The sequence below is a fragment of the Helianthus annuus genome, chromosome 17 (assembly GCF_002127325.2).
Source record: "Helianthus annuus cultivar XRQ/B chromosome 17, HanXRQr2.0-SUNRISE, whole genome shotgun sequence".
NCBI lineage: Eukaryota > Viridiplantae > Streptophyta > Magnoliopsida > Asterales > Asteraceae > Helianthus > Helianthus annuus.
The window spans coordinates 56,588,087-56,607,571 of NC_035449.2; positions in this window are offsets into that span (position 1 = coordinate 56,588,087).

The following is a 19,485-nucleotide window of genomic DNA, read 5'->3' on the forward strand; positions in this document are numbered from 1 at the left end:
ACCAAACTCTTAGTTATGGGGAATGATGCTTGAAATGAAGAACAATAATAAGGATCACTTCGATGTAAATTGCACAAACAACACAAGGATTTGTACGAGGAAAAAGCCCTTGATCAATGAATGATCTCCGGCATAAAAAACCTCGGGTGATGGAAACTACCGATCACCAAGCTCAAATAAATCAATAAATATTTACAACTTCGGATAGTGACGAGCTAGGTACAAGGATCACTATAGTTAATTGTGTGAAAGTGTGTGAAAACTGTTAATTGTTTGCTGAAAGCTTCAAGAGTGCAGTAGTACGAGAGTGTAGGTAGCTGAAAATGGCTAAGTGTTCTAAAAATAGCTCGTCACCCCTTTAAAAATAAAAGCTAACTAAGCTAACAAACTATCCGATTTTTGTGCCATGCTCCCACGTTCTCCACAACGTCCATTTCCATTCAAACGTGTGCGAAATACCCGTGGAATATTCCATAGTAACGTTGCCAAGACCAAGTCAAGCCTATTACTCCTGCAAAACAATACAAAACATGAACAAATAATCGTTAGTATGAGGATCCTTAGGGTGATCCATGATCCTGATCCTGAAGGTCTTCTGAGGATCACTATCTGTCACAGAAGTAAGGATCACTATTAGGATAACAAGTAAGGATCACTAATTGTTAGAAAATCCTTCCCTAACAATTGCCCTCAAAATATAAGGAGTAATATGTAAAATGAACGAGTTATGTTTTCTTGATCTTATCCGTAACTAACTTAACGGATATATAGCCGTTGATGTAGAACTATCCGTTGCAACTATGATGTCACAGAAGTGACACCCCTGCAGAATCATGATTATAAATAGGAGATATAGATAGGATCGTTTGCATTTAAAATCCAGAGTTACTCCCTTTATAACTGCATTGCGAAGATAAACAGGTATTCATCTTCTTCCTTCTTTTGCTCTGTTTTCCTTCTCTTTTCATTATTCCGTTCAAAATGTTGCTCCGGAATTCCCCATCTAAGGATCACATGAAGAACAGCCCACTAAAGAGCCAGGGAATCATCGAAGATTCCATAAAAGAACGATGTTGCTTCTCCGATCCGCAGATTGATAGGATCCGCTACTGCTTCCCGGCAAACACTGTGTTTAAATCGTTTGACCCCAACGCCCTCAGTGATCATATTTCTGATAACTGGGTTGCGTTTCCTGTTACCCCATTCACCATAGGCTGCACATATCCCTTTCCAGCTTTCACCCAATCTTTCTTCTCCCTAACCGGCATATCTTATATCCAAGCCATGCCGATGATCTGGAGGGTTTTGTACACCCTTGAAAGGATCATCGAGCAGGAGGGGATAGACTTAGGCATGGTAGAACTGGGAGAATTGTATGAGCTCACTACCTTTGGTTCCCATCGTTATCTGTTCAAACGTAAACCTGGTGAGGAACACCCGATCTTCAAAGCTACCAAAAATGATACCAACTGGAAGCGACGTTTCTTTTTTGTCAAGAGAGATTCTATCCCTGATGGGAAGGATCTACCCAAGGAGTGGGCTACCCATGGTAGGATGGAGGATCCTGAGAAGGATCACAAGAGAACTTATCCTTTGATATAAGGATCACTGATATTCTTTTGCTTTCTTGTTGTGCAGCTATCTCCGTTTCACATCTTAGACTGACTCCTGCTGCTAAAGAGAGACTCGTCGCATTCAAGAGGCTTGATCCTGAAACAAGATCTTTCAAGATAACCACCCAAGATTCTCAGGAAGTATCCTCAGGTTCTGTCACGATGTCAAGTAAGTATCTCTGTTTAAAAATTTAAATAAATAATGAAATATAAGTGAAATTAGGATACTTATCTTGTTTTGGTTGTGTAGGTGCTGGAAAATCCACCAAGTCTGCTTCAAAGTTCAGTGTCACCGATCTCACCACCGTCAGATCCTCCAAGAGAAAGGCTCCTACCAGCCCGACAGCTTCGGTCCCCAAGGCACCACTCAGAGGAAAGGGAGGCAAGAAGAGAAAGGCCTCTGAAGCTGAGGATCTGCAAGGTCTCCCCTTGATCCGCCAACAATTCCTTGACTACTTTAGTGAGGTAAGGATCACAGTCCCTGCTCTTATATCCTGCTGATATGTGGATCACTTGGTTCTGACCTTATCCTTTGTCTTCTTTGCAGAAATTTGCTGAGATTGAGACCTATGTTGGCCACGTTGAGGATCAGGATAGCAAGATTGCTGATCTTCAACAGGTTGAAGTGCTAAAGGACCTCAAGATTGCTGATCTTCAGAAGGATCTCCAGAATGCCAGAAACGAGACGGCCAAGGTGTTGATCAACTTTGACTACGAGAGGCACGAGATCACCGAGGATGCCAAGGTCTCCGCCGCCATAGCAATGTACAAGACCAAGCTGCAAATGGCCCTGGACGCTCAGGATCCTGCTTTTGACAAGAGCACCTGGGATGTGGAGGGCTGGAAGGCAAGGCTGGCAGAGCTGGAGGATGAAGAAGAGGCTGAAAAGATCCTTACCATTGAGGCTGGAGGCAAGGGTGAAGGTGGTGAAGCAAGTGGAGCCGGAGGTGGTGATGCAGCGAAGGTTTAGGCTGCAGGATTGGGCGATGAAGGAAACTTCTAGACATAGCCGGAGCCCAATTTTTTTTATGGTAGTTTGTTGAACAATTTAATGGTTTGTATTTCGAACAATAGTTTTTAGGATTAAGGATCTAGTATCCTTCAGACAATAGGCAGGATTGCAAATGGTGGAGGGATCCTCTGTTTGGGGGATGAAGCCATTGTGATCCTGCCGCCTTTATATTCATGCACTACTTTGAACCTATTATCATGGACACCCTTTACCTACCCCAGCGGACGGGCCACGTATTGCTGGTAGATGCTCGGGGTAGGTAATTTTGACAACCTTTGGAGGGTTAGTCTCTTTGTTAATAAATAAAATCTTAATCTTTTGTCGTTTATCCTGAGTTATTATCCTTTTGGTTCCTTTAATTCTCAATTGTTTTAATGTACACTTATTAAATAAGCAATTTTGAATAAGTCAGATTGAAAACATTTAGGATATGATCCATGATCAAATATCCTATAGTTGAAAAATCCCAAAAAGTAGTATTTGTTTTAAGGATCATAAGTTCAGTTGTCAAAGTATAAGGGTTATTTGAATAAACAATGAATAGAATTAAAAATAGTTAAGGATCATACCTGAGGATCCAAGTTAGGATCCTAACCATAATCAGGATAACTATAAGATAAACCTTAGAGAGGAGTAAGGATCGAGGATCCCTAGTTGTTTAACTTCAAGGACCTGAAATAGAGCATAACTTGGGACTAAGCCAATATAAGACAAGAGTTAGCAACTGGGGATAAACCCAAGGATAACTAGGGACAAGCCCAAGGATAACTGGGGACAAGCCCAAGGACAATTGGGGACAAGCCCAAGGATAACTGGGGAGAAGCCCAAGGATAACTGGGGACAAGCCCAAGGATCGTATGTGAACTGGAGTATGGCCCTAACTGGCGACTATCCAAGCTTAGTGACATGACAATGCCAAAACCTTAGCCAACGGATGTATGGTACGTCTACCATTATACGTAGGATCCTAGGTATAGCCAGTACAATGGAATTATCAGCCCCTAAAGCGAGTACTGGTCCCACTACCTTGAACTATACCAGGATCATCATGCGCTACAGGCGGAACTGGGGTCAAGCCCAAATAACTGGGGTTAAACCCAAGGAGCTGGATTGCTTCTGTAGATAATAAACGCTTTGCTAAGGATTCCTGAACTTTCAAAACTCAAAATCTTGTGAGAGAAGGATAAAGGACACATGATCCTTATCCTTATATGAGAAAATAAGGAAATGAAATAGTTCAAGATTAGGACATTACCAGAGTAAGGATCATTGATGCTTTAAGGATCCTTCAAGGATACCCCTAATGTAAGGATCATCTATGCCATGAGGATCCTGCTCACATGAAATAGTGGACAGCATTCCAAGCTCTTGTTAACAAATCACCTTCCATTGTCAGCAATCTATATGCCCCCTTTCCTACTTCAGCTTCAATCAAATAAGGGCCTTCCCATTTCGGTGCCAACTTTCCATCGGCAGGATTGGTGGTATTCTGGAATGCTTTCCTCAATACCATATCTCCAACTTGAAACTTTCTGATCCTGACATTTTTGTTGTAAGCACTAGCCGTTCTTTATTGATAACTGGCCATCCTTATCCTAGCTAGATCCCTGATTTCTTCAATGGTATCCAGGTCTTGAGCCAAGTTCTTATCATTTTCCTCAGGATCACGGGTACTTGTTCTAGCAGTTGGAACCACCATTTCTGTTGGGATCACTGACTCTGCCCCAAATACTAAAGAGAATGGAGTCTGGCCTGTAGCATTCTTGGGGGTTGTCCTATCAGCCCAAAGCACATAAGGTACTTCTTCTGCCCATTTCCCTTTCTTGGATCCAAGCTTCCTCTTCAAATTGTTGATGATGATCTTGTTGGATGATTCTGCTTGACCATTAGCTTGTGGGTGGACTGGTGTTGATGTTATCATCTTAATCCCCCAGCTGTCACAAAAGTTAGTAGTTCTGCCCCCAATAAATTGGGAACCATTATCACATATAATTTCAGAAGGAATACCAAATCTAGTTATAATATTTCTTTTAATGAAGGATATAACTTCCTTTTCTCTGACTTGGGCAAAAGCTTCAGCTTCTATCCACTTGGAGAAGTAATCAGTCATGGCTAGCATGAACACTTTTCCACCAGGTGCCTTAGGGAGCTTACCAACTATATCCATGCCCCATCTCATAAATGGCCAAGAGGAGGATATAGGATGTAGAAATTCAGCCGGCTGATGAAGGATATTTCTGTGTCTCTGACAAGGATCACACTTCTTAGCATATTCCACAGCATCCCTTTTCATAGTTGGCCAGTAGTATCCTGTCCTTAGGATCCTTGAGAACAGTGCCCTGCCCCCAGTGTGGTTTCCACAATCTCCTTCATGGAAGTCTTTTAAAACTTCTTGGACTTCAGGATCCTCAATGCATCTTAAATATGGTCCTGCAAGAGATCGCTTATACAACATATTATTTAAGATTGTGAATTGAGATACCTTAATTTTGAAAGCCCTAGGGTTTTCTCTCATAGGAATCTCTCCGTGTTGTAGGTATCTCATGATTGGTGAGATCCATGATCCTGATCCTGAATAAGATTGAGTATCCTCACTAGAGATAATTGCAGAATCCTCTCCTATTTCCATGGCCACATGATCCTCTATGGCAGGAGCCAAGATATGGATAATAGGGATACTTATATCCTCCGGGATCTTCAAGGATGATCCTAAGTTAGCCAATGCATCAGCTTCTGTATTTTCTTCCCTTGGTACCTGTGTCAAACTAAAGGAAACAAAAGAGAGTGCCAACTCTTTGACTATCTCTAAATATTTAGTTAGTTTTTCACCTTTAACAGCATAGGATCCATTAAAGTGATTAATGATTAACAACGAATCCACATGTACCTCAAGATACCTGATCCCCATATGCTTAGCAATTTGCAAACCAGCAATCAAGGCTTCATATTCAGCCTCATTGTTAGTGGTTTGGAACTCACAAGCTATAGAGTGGGGTATTATGTCCCCCTGTGGCGATTTTAGTAGTATTCCAAGCCCTGTGCCTTTGATATTTGAGGATCCATCAGTATAGAGTATCCAAGGATCCTTGGTCTCCTCTAGCTGCTGGACTTCTAACTCAGCTTCTTTTTGTAAATCAATACTGAAATCAGCCACAAAGTCAGCCAATGCTTGGGATTTGATGGCTGTCCTAGGCTCATATCTTATATCATAGGCACTAAGCTTCACTGCCCACTTAGCCATCCTTCCTGACATCTCTGGTTTCCCGAGGACATTCTTAATTGGAAAATTAGTTTTAACAACAATAACATGAGTTTCAAAATAATGTCTCAACTTAGTAGATGCCATAATTAATGCAAGAATAAGCTTTTCAAGGTGTGAATACCTGGATTCAGCATCAAGTAAACTCTTACTTACATAATAGAAAGGATGTTGTGTACCTTCGTGATCCTTAACAAGGACTGCACTTACTGCTTTTAAGGATACCGCAAGATATAAGGATAGCACATCTCCTTTCTCTGGTTTCATCAAGGCTGGGGCTGAGGATAGGTAATCTTTGAGAGCTTGTAAGGCATTCTCATGCTTCTCAGTCCACTCAAATTTCTTGTTCTTCCTTAGGATATCATAGAATTCTTTGCACTTCTCTGAGGATTTGGATATGAATCTGTTCAAAGCTGCTATCCTGCCTGTTAGCCTCTGGACATCCTTAGCATTGGCAGGAGACTTGATATTCACTAAGGCTTTGATTTGTTCCGGGCTAGCTTCAATGCCTCTCTTGGTCACCATATATCCTAAGAATTTACCTGCTTTAACACCAAAGTGACACTTTGAAGGATTAAGTTTCATGTTATATTTGTCAAGGATATCGAATGCTTCCTCCAAGTCCCTTAGGTGATCCTCAGCTTTTATGGATTTTACCACCATATCATCTATGTAAACTTCCATAGTTTGTCCAATCTGATCCTTGAACATCATATTCACCAGCCTTTGATATGTTGCACCTGCATTTCTTAATCCAAACGGCATAGCAATATAACAATATAAACCGGTTCATAAAAGCCGTATCCTCTTGATCAGATGGTTCCATCTGAATTTATTGAAATCCAGATGAAGCATCCATAAAAGTCAACAGTTCATGACCCGTCGTTGCATCCACCATGGAGTCAATGTGGGGTAATGGGAAAGGATCCTTGGGACATGCCTTATTTAAATTTGTGAAATCGACACATACCCTCCACTTTTCATTTTTCTTTTGAACAACAACCACATTGGCCAACCATCTTGGATACTTGACCTCTCTAATCATACCTGCCCGGAGCAATTTCTCTACCTCTTCCTGGATAATGGCATTTCTTTCGGGTGCAAACTTCCTCCTTTTTTGATGGACTGGTTTGAATGACCTGTCAATGCCAAGTTTATGAGTGATAATATCCTTAGATATACATGTCATATCCTCATGCTTCCATGCAAAGGTAGTTTTCCTCCTTTTGAGGAAGGATACGAGGTCTTCTTTCATTCTGCCAAGGATCCCTGATCCGATATAGATTTTGGATTCAGGATCATCAGAATCCATGAGGATTTCTACCACATCCTGCTCTCTTGCCTCCAAGACATCCCTTGGAGGATACTTTGATTGCTATTGCTCCCTTGACTTCTAGGCTGGTTTCATCGATGAAGTGTAGCAGTTCTTAGCCTCCTGCTGATCACTGTCAATCTTGACTATTCCCCAAGGACTAGGGAGCTTCACACATTGATGGTAGGTAGATGGGACTGCCTTCATATCGTGTATCCAGGGCCTGCCAAGGATAACATTACAACAAGATAAACAGTCAATGACACAAAATTTTTTATAAGAATATAGGCCTTCTATGTATATTGGGAGTTTAATGTCCCCTAGGGTATTCTTAGTTTCGCCACTAAATCCCACGAGCACGGAGGATCTTGGTATGATATCCAATTCAGGGATACCCATCTTCTTTAGAACATCAAGCTGGATAATGTTTACTGAGCTTCCTCCGTCAATAAGGATCCTGCGGACAAAATGGTTAGAAATAAAAAGAGTAATAACTAAACCATCATGATGAGGATCCTGGATATCAACACGATCATCCTCATCAAAGGTTATGACTTTTCCTTCAGAGACACTTGATGTTCGAACAGGTATTTCTCCATTATCCATTTTAATTTCCTTTGTGTGCCTTTTAGCTGCTGAGAAGGATGTACCACAGATGTCTGATCCTCCAGAAATAAAGTTTATAACTTGTGCATCCGCTGGAGGGGCTGGAGCTTTCTCTGGGATCCTTTCAGGATCCTGAGTCCTTGACTTCTTTCTCCCCAATAACTCTTTTAGATGCCCCTTGCTCAACAAATATCCAATTTCCTTTCTCAATGCAATGCATTCTTCTGTTAGATGCCCAAAATCTTCATGGTATGCACACCACTTTGATTTATCTTTGGTTGCAGCCGGTCTGCCATTTTTTCTAGGCCATCTGGCTTTATCACCTAAATTCTGCATCGCAAGGATTAGTTCATTGTTATCAACAGAAAAACAATATTAAGAAATTGGAGGATAATCCTCATCATCCTCTTCCTGATCAACAGCATGCACGTTCTGGTTATCGGATTTGTTATAGGATTTGAATTTGTTATTCTTGAACGAGGATCCTTGCTTCTCTTGCTTTGAGGATCCTGCTAATCTCTCCTGGATCCTCTTGTCATCCTCTAGCCGGATAAACCTGAGTGCCCGGGTTCTTACCTCATCTAAGTTCCTGCATGGAGTCATAACAAGATCATCATAGAACAATGAATCCTTAAGTAATCCCATTTTAAAGGCTTCAACAGCCGTGGCTATATCCAAGTTGGGAATGTCTAAGGATTCTTTACTAAATTTGGTAATGTAATCCCTTAATGATTCATTATGACCCTGGGTTATCCTATATAGATCACTAGTTAATCGTTCAAATTTTCTACTACAAGAAAACTGATTATTAAATAGGTTAACTAGATTAACAAATGAGGTAATAGAGTAAGGGGGAAGACTTAGCAATCATTTGAGAGCTGATCCAGTAAGAGTGGATCCAAATCCTTTGCACAGACATGCTTCCTTTAACCTTTCTGGTATTGGATTGATCTCCATCCTCTCCCGGTATTGTGCTACATGTTCTTCAGGATCCGTTGAACCATCATATAGCTTCATGGTTGGTACGTGGAACCTCTTGGGTATCTCAGCATCACAGATTGGTGGCGCAAAACGAGATATCTTATGGATCCCATCTGCCATTTCCGGGATAGGTTTGACCACTCCTGGAACACTTGATATCATATCCTTCAACTTTTGCAATTCCCTGGCCATGGCGTGATTGATACCTGTATCCTGCATGAATCCATGGTTAGTGGTAAAAGAATTATTAAAAGTGTTACCTCCCATCGGGTTCGAATTAGGAACACCAAATGTGAACCCATATTGTTGAGGCTCTGGAATAACTGAAGGGCCAGTAGAAGCAATGGTCTGCATCAGAATAAAATCTCCCTGATGGACATCTGTTTGCAAACTCCTCAAGGATCCTGGCATCTGGAAGGATCCCTGGAACTGGGACGATCCTGGAACAAAGGAGGATCCTTGAACCTGAGATGATCCTGGAACGAAGGAGGATCCTTGAACCTGGGATGATCCTGGAACAAAGGAGGATCCTTGAACCTGGGATGATCCTGGAACAAAGGAGGATCCTTGAACCTGAGATGATCCTGGAACGAAGGAGGATCCTTGAATCTGCTGCGCTCCTGAGTATCCTCCCGAATTCATGAAGGATCCCATATGCTGAGGGTAGGATCCTGCTGGCTAGAAATATGAGCCTGATGGCTGAGTCACCATTGTTAATCCATAGTGCACTCCTTTTGGTCCACCCACATATTGAACATCTGGAACCACCGATGGCTGAGAAGTGATCACCGGAGTATCAAAATTCAAAGATCTGGGCACCATTGGGGAATGATCCTCTGCCGCTTTCTTTTGTTTCTTGAGATCTCCGATTTCTTTGAGAATCTTTTCATTGGTTTTATCCTGTTGCTGTATATGATCCTTCATCTGCAAAATCAAAGTAAACATGTCACTAGTAGTGGGAGTGTAAGAAGCAGAAGAAGTTGGGGGTTTGGAGAAAATGGGAGTTGGTTTTTTTCTCAGCATTTTTCTGAGATCTAGTAGGTGGTGGAGGCAAAGGTGGAATGCCCTGAGACGAATTGACCGCAGACATTGCAGTAGAGGTATTCTTCAATGATGAAGCCATGTACTTGTATGCAACGAACCGGAATGATCACCAACAGAAAAACTTCTTAGGAATGAAGCACCAATTGCCCCACGGTGGGCGCCAAACTGTTTTGGTCAAAAATCTAATGAGGATAATGCAACCAAACTCTTAGTTATGGGGAATGATGCTTGAAATGAAGAACAATAATAAGGATCACTTCGATGTAAATTGCACAAACAACACAAGGATTTGTACGAGGAAAAAGCCCTTGATCAATGAATGATCTCCGGCATAAAAAACCTCGGGTGATGGAAACTACCGATCACCAAGCTCAAAAAAATCAATAAATGTTTACAACTTCGGATAGTGACGAGCTAGGTACAAGGATCACTATAGTTAATTGTGTTAAAGTGTGTGAAAACTGTTAATTGTTTGCTGAAAGCATCAAGAGTGCAGTAGTACGAGAGTGTAGGTAGCTGAAAATGGCTAAGTGTTCTAAAAATAGTTCGTCACCCCTTTAAAAATAAAAGCTAACTAAGCTAACAAACTATCCGATTTTTGTGCCATGCTCCCACGTTCTCCACAACGTCCATTTCCATTCAAACGTGTGCGAAATACCCGTGGAATATTCCATAGTAACGTTGCCAAGACCAAGTCTAGCCTATTACTCCTGCAAAACAATACAAAACATGAATAAACAATCGTTAGTATGAGGATCCTTAGGGTGATCCATGATCCTGATCCTGAAGGTCTTCTGAGGATCACTATCTGTCACAGAAGTAAGGATCACTATTAGGATAACAAGTAAGGATCACTAATTGTTAGAAAATCCTCCCCTAACACTCGCTGTATTAGGGAATGCTGTAAGTGCCATTCTTATAAAAGACCATGAAGGTCAGCAATATCCTGTATATTATGTTAGTAAAAGTTTGTTAGATGCTGAAACTAGGTATTCTCATTTAGAAAAATTGACATTAGCTCTAGTCATGGCATCGACAAAGCTTAGACATTATTTTGAAACACATAGGATCCATGTTAAAACGAATTATCCTGTCAAAAATGTGCTTAGGAAACCAGAGATGTCAGGCAGGATGGCCAAGTGGTCAGTAAAGTTGAGTGCTTATGATTTAGTATATGAACCTAGAAATGCCATAAAGTCTCAGGCTTTAGCTAACTTTGTGGCTGATTTCAGTAGTGATATTCAGGATGAGGTAGACCTAGAAGTTCAACAGTTAGGAGAATCTTCAGGATCCTGGACATTATATACTGATGGTGCATCCAATATAAGAGGTGTAGGTTTAGGTATACTACTAAAATCGCCACAGGGGGACATATTACCCCAGGCCATTAGGTGTGAATTTCCTGCTACTAATAATGAGGCAGAATATGAAGCTTTAATTGCAGGATTATAATTGGCTAAGAGTATGAGTATCAAGAATTTGCGAGTATATGTTGACTCCTTGTTAATTACTAACCATTTTAATGGATCCTATGCAGTTAAGGGTGAGAAATTAATCGAATACCTCGATATTCTCAAAAAGTTAGCAGAGTATTTCGATGTTTTTACACTTGAACAGGTACCAAGAGAGGATAACGCCGAAGCAGACGCCTTAACAAATCTGGGATCATCGATCAGGATACCTGAAGGAACCCAAATACCAATAATACATGTCTTGTATCCTGCAACGAATCCTCGGGGTAAAGAAGTAGCGGCTATTCAGGATCCTGGAGCAGAGTATCCTAAAGAGGATCATAAATCTTGGACAGCTCCAATTGTGAGATATATCAAAGAAGGACACATCCCCGGAAATGAAAATCCTAAGGCATTTAGGATGAAGGTATCACGATTCACTATTATAAATAATGTTTTATACAAGAAATCTCTTGCAGGACCGTATTTGAGGTGCTTGGAGGATCCTGAAGCCGAAGAAGTACTTCAGGATATACATGAAGGGGATTGTGGTAACCATACTGGGGGCAGTTCGTTATTCTCAAAAGTGTTAAGGACAGGATATTATTGGCCAACAATAAGAAAAGATGCCGCAGAATATGCTCGAAGATGTGACGCATGTCAAAGACATAGTAACATATTGCATCAGCCTGCTGAACCATTATATCCTATTGTTTCCCCTTGGCCATTTATGAAGTGGGGTATGGATATAGTGGGAAAGCTTCCAAAGGCTCCAGGAGGGAAGGTTTTTATGTTGGCAATGACAGATTATTTCTCCAAATGGGTTGAAGCCGAGGCATTTGTTCAAGTTAGGGATCAAGAAGTAGTATCCTTCATAAAGAGAAATATCCTGACCAGATTTGGAGTACCAGTCGAGATAATCTGTGACAATGGTTCTCAATTTATAAGCAAAAGGACTACTGACTTTTGCAAGAGTTGGGGAATCAAAATGATAACATCTACTCCAGTACATCCTCAAGCGAATGGACAAGCAGAATCCTCAAACAAGATAATTGTCAATAACTTAAAGAAGAGGCTTGGAACCAAAAAAGGAAGATGGGCAGAAGAATTACCCTTTGTTTTGTGGGCTGATAGGACAACGATAAAGAACGCAACAGGCCAAACCCCATTTTCCTTGGTATTTGGAGCAGAAGCAATGATTCCAACGGAAATGACAATACCTACTGCAAGATCTACCCTAAGTGATCCTAAACAGAATCCTGAATCCTTGAGTCAAGATTTGGATACTATAGATGAAAAGAGAGATGCAGCAAGGCTAAGGATGACAGCATATCAACAAAGAATATTCAGAGCATATAACAAGAATATCAGGACCAGAAGATTTAAGGTTGGAGATTGGGTATTATGAAAGGCTTTTCAGAATACCACTAATCCTGCCGATGGCAAGCTAGCTCCAAAATGGGAAGGACCATATGAAGTTGAATCAGAAGCAGGGAAAGGAGCATATAGACTCAAGATTATGAAAGGGGATATGCTACCGAGATCTTGGAATGCTATACACCTTAAGCTTTATTTCAAGTGAGTTTAGAATTTAATTTCTAACTTAGGATGGTATGAATTCTATCTATTTTAAATATGTTTGGTTTAATTTATTCTTTGAAACCCAATACTAACTTAAGCATTGGAGGGGTGTTAGCCAAGCTAACACCCACCTTAGTGTAAGGATGTTTTGCAGTATATGCTTCGGGATATAGCTCCAGGATGCTCACTCGGGATACTTCAGAAGATTAGAGGATTGGCCCCCTCTCTCACGTACAAGGGATCCTGATCCCTTCACAGGTTTAAAGGTATTCACCTTTCTTCCGAATTGGGTTTATACACTCCCGCCTGTAGTGCATGAAAATTTGGGATTTTCCCCAGGATACAAGGAATTTATCTCCAGTACATTCTTGGGTTTTACCCTTGTAACATGAAAAATTGTCTATACAATGGGAACTGATATCCAGAAGATTTTTAAGTGTTTGAAGACATTGTACACAGGGGACATTCCCACTAAAGCAATGATGTAAAGCTCAAAGAGTAAGGCTCGGAACTAATGCACTAAGTATCTCACACAGGGGACATCTTCATTGGAAAAGTTGCAAAGGAATTGAGGTTTGATAATAGGGTTATATCCTATTCCTGGTATGATCTTTCCTTTGTAAACGTCGTTTGAGTTTTTGATAATACTAGTGTTAGGGCTGGATTTTTATGACTTATGATCCTTGCATATGATCCTAACCAGTGATCCTTATTTCTTTGGCAGATAGTGATCCTCAGAAGAGTTCCAGGATCAGGATCACGGACCATCACAGGGATCCTCATACTAACAGTTGTTTTCATTAGATTTAATGTTATCTTGCAGGAATGTCTGGCAGGATCCGCTCTTAGCAACGTAAACAAGGGACTCGTCTTTACAACTTTGGCATATGCTTAATCAGAGATGAACGTTGTGGACGATATGGAAACTCGGCATAATTTAAGGGCGATAATTTAGGCTAGATTTACTTTTATTCCTAAAGGGGTAACGAGCTAATAGTTAGTCTATTTACCTAAAATAGGGCCACTCACACTTGTATAAATAGCTCTCTTCCACATTCGGAAGACACAACACACTTCCCTCACGCTTTGACACACGATACTATAGTGATCCTTGTACTTAGCTCGTTACCATCCGAAGTTGTAACCTTTATTTGTTATATTGAAGCTTGGTGATCGGTAATTTCCATCACCCGAGGTTTTTTATGCCGGAGATCATTCATTGATCAAGGGCTTTTTCCTCGTATAAATCCTTGTGTCGCTTGTGCATTTTATATTTAAGTAATCCTTCACTTTGTTCATCATACCAATCATCATTCCCCGTTTACATAAAGTTTGGTTGCATTATCCTTGTGTGATTTTTGACCAAAACAGTTTGGCGCCCACCGTGGGGCAATTGGTGCTTCATTCATAAAAAGTTTTTCTGTTGGTGACCATTCTGGAGTGTTGCATGGCTTCGTCGTTGAAGAATACCTCCACAGCGATGTTGACAGTCAATTCATCTACTGGCATTCCACCTTTGCCTCCACCACCAGCCGGATCTCAGAAAAATGCTGAGAAGAGACCAACATCTATCTCCTCTAAACCATCATCTTCTGCTCTAACTTCTTCTGTTCCCAGTACTAGTGATATATTTACTTTGATTTTGCAGATGAGGGATCGTATGCAGCAGCAGGATGAAACTAATGACAGGATCCTCAGAGAAATCGGAGATCTCAAAAGACAAAAGAAAACGGCAGAGGATCATTCCCCATTGATGCCCAAATCTTTGAATTTTGATACTCCAATGATTACTTCTCAGCCATCAGAGGTCCCAGACATTCAATATGTGGGTGGATCAAGAGGAATGCATTTCGGCCCAGCAGCAGTGACTCAGGCATCAGGATCATATTTCCAACCGGCAGGATCCTATACTCAACATATGGGATCCTTCATGAGCTCAGGATCCTCCTTCGTTCCAGGATCATCTCAGGTTCAAGGATCCTCCTTCGTCCCAGGATTATCCCAGGTTCAAGGATTCTCCTTCGTCCCAGGATCATCCCAGGTTCAAGGATCATCCTTCGTTCCAGGATCATCCCAGGTTCAAGGATCCTCCATCGTTCCAGGATCATCCCAGGTTCAAGGATCCCTTCAGATACCAGGATCCTTGAAGAATTTGCAAACAGGAAGTCTAGATGTCCATCAAGGAGATTTTATTCCAATGCAGACCATTGCTTCCACTGGTCCATCCATTATCCCAGAATCCCAGCAATATGGATTCACACCCAATGTTCCTAACTTGAACCCGATGGGAGGTAACACTTTTAATAATTCTCTTACCACTAACCATGGATTAATGCAGGATACAGGTATCAATCATGCTATGGCCAGAGAACTACAAAAACTGAAGGATATGATATCAAGTGTTCCAGGGGTAGTCAAACCTATCCCGGAGATTGCAGATGGAAGCCATAAGGTATCTCGTTTTGCACCACCAATTTGTGATGCTGAGATACCCAAAGGGTTCCATATCCCTACTATGAAGCTGTATGATGGTACAACGGATCCTGAGGAACACATAGCACAATACAGGGAGAGGATGGAGATCAATCCAATTCCAGAAAAGTTAAAGGAAGCATGCTTATGCAAAGGATTTGGATCCACTCTTACTGGATCAGCTCTTAAATGGCTGCTAAGTCTTCCCCCTTACTCTATTACTTCATTTGCTAATTTAGTTAATTTATTCAATAATCAATTCTCTTGTAGTAGAAAATTTGAAAGGTTAACTAGTGATTTGTTAGGGCTGGATTTTTATTATAGGTGATCCTTACACATGATCCTAACCAGTGATCCTTATTTCTTTGGCAGACAGTGATCCTCGGCAGGACTCCAGGATCAGGATCATGGGACATTATGGTGATCCTCATACTAACGGTCACTTCCGCTTAATACAATATTGTTTTGCAGGACCATCTAGCAGGATATGCTCTAGACATCATGATCCAGGGACGCGTCTTCACAAATATGGCAAGAGCTTAATTGAAGAAGGACGTTGCACAGGATATGGAAACATGGCTTGATTCATGGGCAGCAATTTAGGCTAGATTGTCTTTATTTTTAAAGGGGTAATGAGCTGATAATTAGTCCTTTTACCTAAAATAAGTCACCTACACTTGTATAAATACCACTCTTCCTCATTCGGAAGAACACACACGACATACGACACAACTCTCACACACTTAGACACTCGAAACAATAGTGATCCTTGTACTCAGCTCATTATCATCCGAAGTTGTAACCATTTTGTTCTTATATTGAAGTTTGGTGATCGGTAGTTGCCATCACCCGAGGTTTTTTATGCCGGAGATCATATATTGATCAAGGGCTTTTTCCTCGTATAAATCATTGTGTCTTTGCATCTCTATCACGAAAGTGATCCTTTACTTTTATAATTAACCAAGCATCATACCCCGTTTACATAAAGTTTGGTTACATTATCCTTGTGTGATTTTTGACCAAAACAGTTTGGCGCCCACCGTGGGGCAATTGGTGCTTCATTCATAAGAAAAATCTTTTGTTCGAAATCATTTGAAAGAGTTACATGGCTTCATCATTGAAGAACACGTCCACGGCGGTGTCTGCAGTCACCTCATCACAAATCACCTTGCCTCCTCCACCGGCAGGATCTCAGAAAAATACTGAGAAGAGATCAACTCCCACCTTCTCTAAACCTCTATCTTCTTCTGCTATGAATTCTTCTATTCCCAGTACTAGTGATGTATTTGCTTTAATTTTGCAGATGAAGGATCGTATGCAGCGGCAAGATGAAACTAACGAAAGGATCCTCAGGGAAATTGAAGATCTCAAAAGACAAAAGAAAGCGGCAGAGGATCATTCTCCACTGATGCCCAAATCCTTGAGCTTTGATACTCCAATGATCACTTCCCAGCCATCAGGGATCCCGGACGTGCAAATCATAGGGGAGTCAAGAGGATCACATCTCAACTCGGCAGCAATGACTCAGACGTCAGGCTCACATTTTCAGCCTGTAGGATCCTATCCTCAGTACATGGGATCCTTCAGGAATTTGGGAGCCTATCCGGAGACACAGCAGTTTCAAGGATCCTACTTTATTCCAGGATCTTTCCAGGGCCAAGGATCCTCCTTTGTTCCAGGATCATCCCGGGTTCAAGGATCCTCCTTTGTTCCAGGATCATCCCAGGTTCAAGGATCCTCCTTCGTTCCAGGATCATCCCAGACACCAGGATCCTTCCAGATACCAGGATCCCTAAAAAATCTGCAAACAGGAAGTCTAGATGTCCATCAAGGAGACTTCATTCCAATGCAGACCATTGCTTCCACTGGTCCCTCCGTTGTTCCAGAACCCCAGCAATATGGATTCCCTAACTTGAACCCAATGGGAGGTAACACTTTAAACAATTACCCTACCACTAACCATGGATTCATGCAGGATACAGGTACCAATCATGCTATGGCCAGGGAATTACAGAAACTAAAGGACATGATCTCAAGTGTTCCAGGGGTAGTCAAGCCTATCCCAGAGATTGCAGATGGAAGCCACAAAGTATCTCGCTTTGCACCACCAATTTGTGATGCAGAGGTACCCAAAAGGTTCCATATCCCTACCATGAAGCTGTATGACGGCACAACGGATCCAGAGGAGCATATAGCACAATACAGGGAAAGGATGGAAATCAATCCTATCCCAGAAAAGTTGAAGGAAGCATGCCTATGTAAAGGATTTGGATCCACTCTTACTGGATCAGCTCTTAAGTGGCTGCTAAGTCTTCCCCCTTACTCTATTACTTCATTTGCTAATTTAGTTAATCTATTCAATAATCAATTCTCTTGTAGTAGAAAATTCGAAAAATTAACTAGTGATTTATACAGGATAACTCAAAATCATAATGAATCATTAAGGGATTATATAACTAAATTTAGTAAAGAATCCTTGGACATTCCCAACTTGGATATGGCTACGGCTGTTGAAGCCTTCAAAATGGGACTGCTTAAGGATTCATTATTCTATGATGATCTTGTTATGACACCATGCAGGAATTTAGATGAAGTAAGAACTCGAGCACTCAGGTTTATCCGGCTAGAGGATGACAAGAGGATCCAGGAGAGGCAAGTAGGATCCTCAAAACAAGATAAGCAAGGATCCTCCTTCAAGAGCAACAAGTTCAAATCCTACCATAGAAATGAGAACAAGAATGTGCATGCTGTTGACCAAGAAGAGGATGATGAAGGATATCCTCCAATCTCAGAATATTGTTTTTCCGTTGATAATCATGAACTAATCCTTGCAATGCAGAATCTAGGTGAAAAAGCTAGGTGGCCCAGGAAGAATGATAAACCATCCGGGACTAAAGACAAGTCAAAATGGTGTGCATACCATGAGGATTTCGGGCATCTAACTGAAGATTGCATAGCCTTAAGAAAAGAAATCGGATACCTGCTAAGCAAGGGGCATCTAAAAGAGTTATTGGGAGAAAAAAGCAAAGGACCCAGGATCCTGAAAGGATCCCCGAAAAAGCTCCAGCACCTCCGGCAAATGCACAAGTGATCAACTTTATATCCGGAGGATCAGACATCTGTGGTACATCCTTCTCGGCGGCCAAAAGACATGCAAAGGAATCAAAAATGGATAATGGAGAAAGGCCTATTAGAACATCAAGTGTCTCAGAAGGGAAGATGATAACATTTGACGAGGATGATCGCATCAACATTCAGGATCCTCACCATGATAGTTTAGTTATCACTCTCTTTATCTCTAACCATTTTGTCCGCAGGATCCTTATTGATGGAGGGAGCTCCGTGAACATTATCCAGCTTGATGTCCTGAAGAAGATGGGAATCCCAGAATCAGACATCACACCAAGATCCTCCGTGCTTGTAGGATTCAGTGGGGAGACGAAGAAAACTCTGGGGGACATCAAACTCCCAATCTACGTGGAAGGATTACATAATTACCAAAAATTTTGTGTTATTGACTGTTTATCTTGTTGTAACGTTATCCTTGGCAGGCCTTGGATACATGATATGAAAGCAGTCCCATCTACCTACCATCAATGTGTGAAGCTCCCTAGCCCATGGGGAATAATCAAGATCGATAGTGACCAGCAGGAGGCTAAGGATTGTTATACCTCATCTATGAAGCCAACCTCGAAGCCAAGGGAGCAATAGCAATTACAGTATCCTCCAAGGAATGTCTTGGAGGCAAGGGAACAAGATGTAGATGAAATCCTCTTGGATCCTAGTGATCCTGAATCAAAAATCTATATTGGATCAGGGATCCTTGGCAAGATGAAAGAAGACATGATATCCTTCCTCAAAAGAAGAAAATCTACCTTTGCTTGGAAACATGAAGATATGACAGGTATATCTAAGGATATTATTACTCACAAACTTGGCATTGACAGGTCTATCAAACCAATCCATCAAAAAAGGAGGAAGTTTGCACCAGAAAGGAATGCCATTATCCAAGAAGAAGTAGAGAGACTACTTCGAGCAGGTATGATCAGAGAGGTAAAGTATCCAAAATGGTTAGCCAATGTGGTTGTTGTCCAAAAGAAAAACGGAAAGTGGAGGGTATGTGTCGATTTCACTGATTTGAATAAGGCATGTCC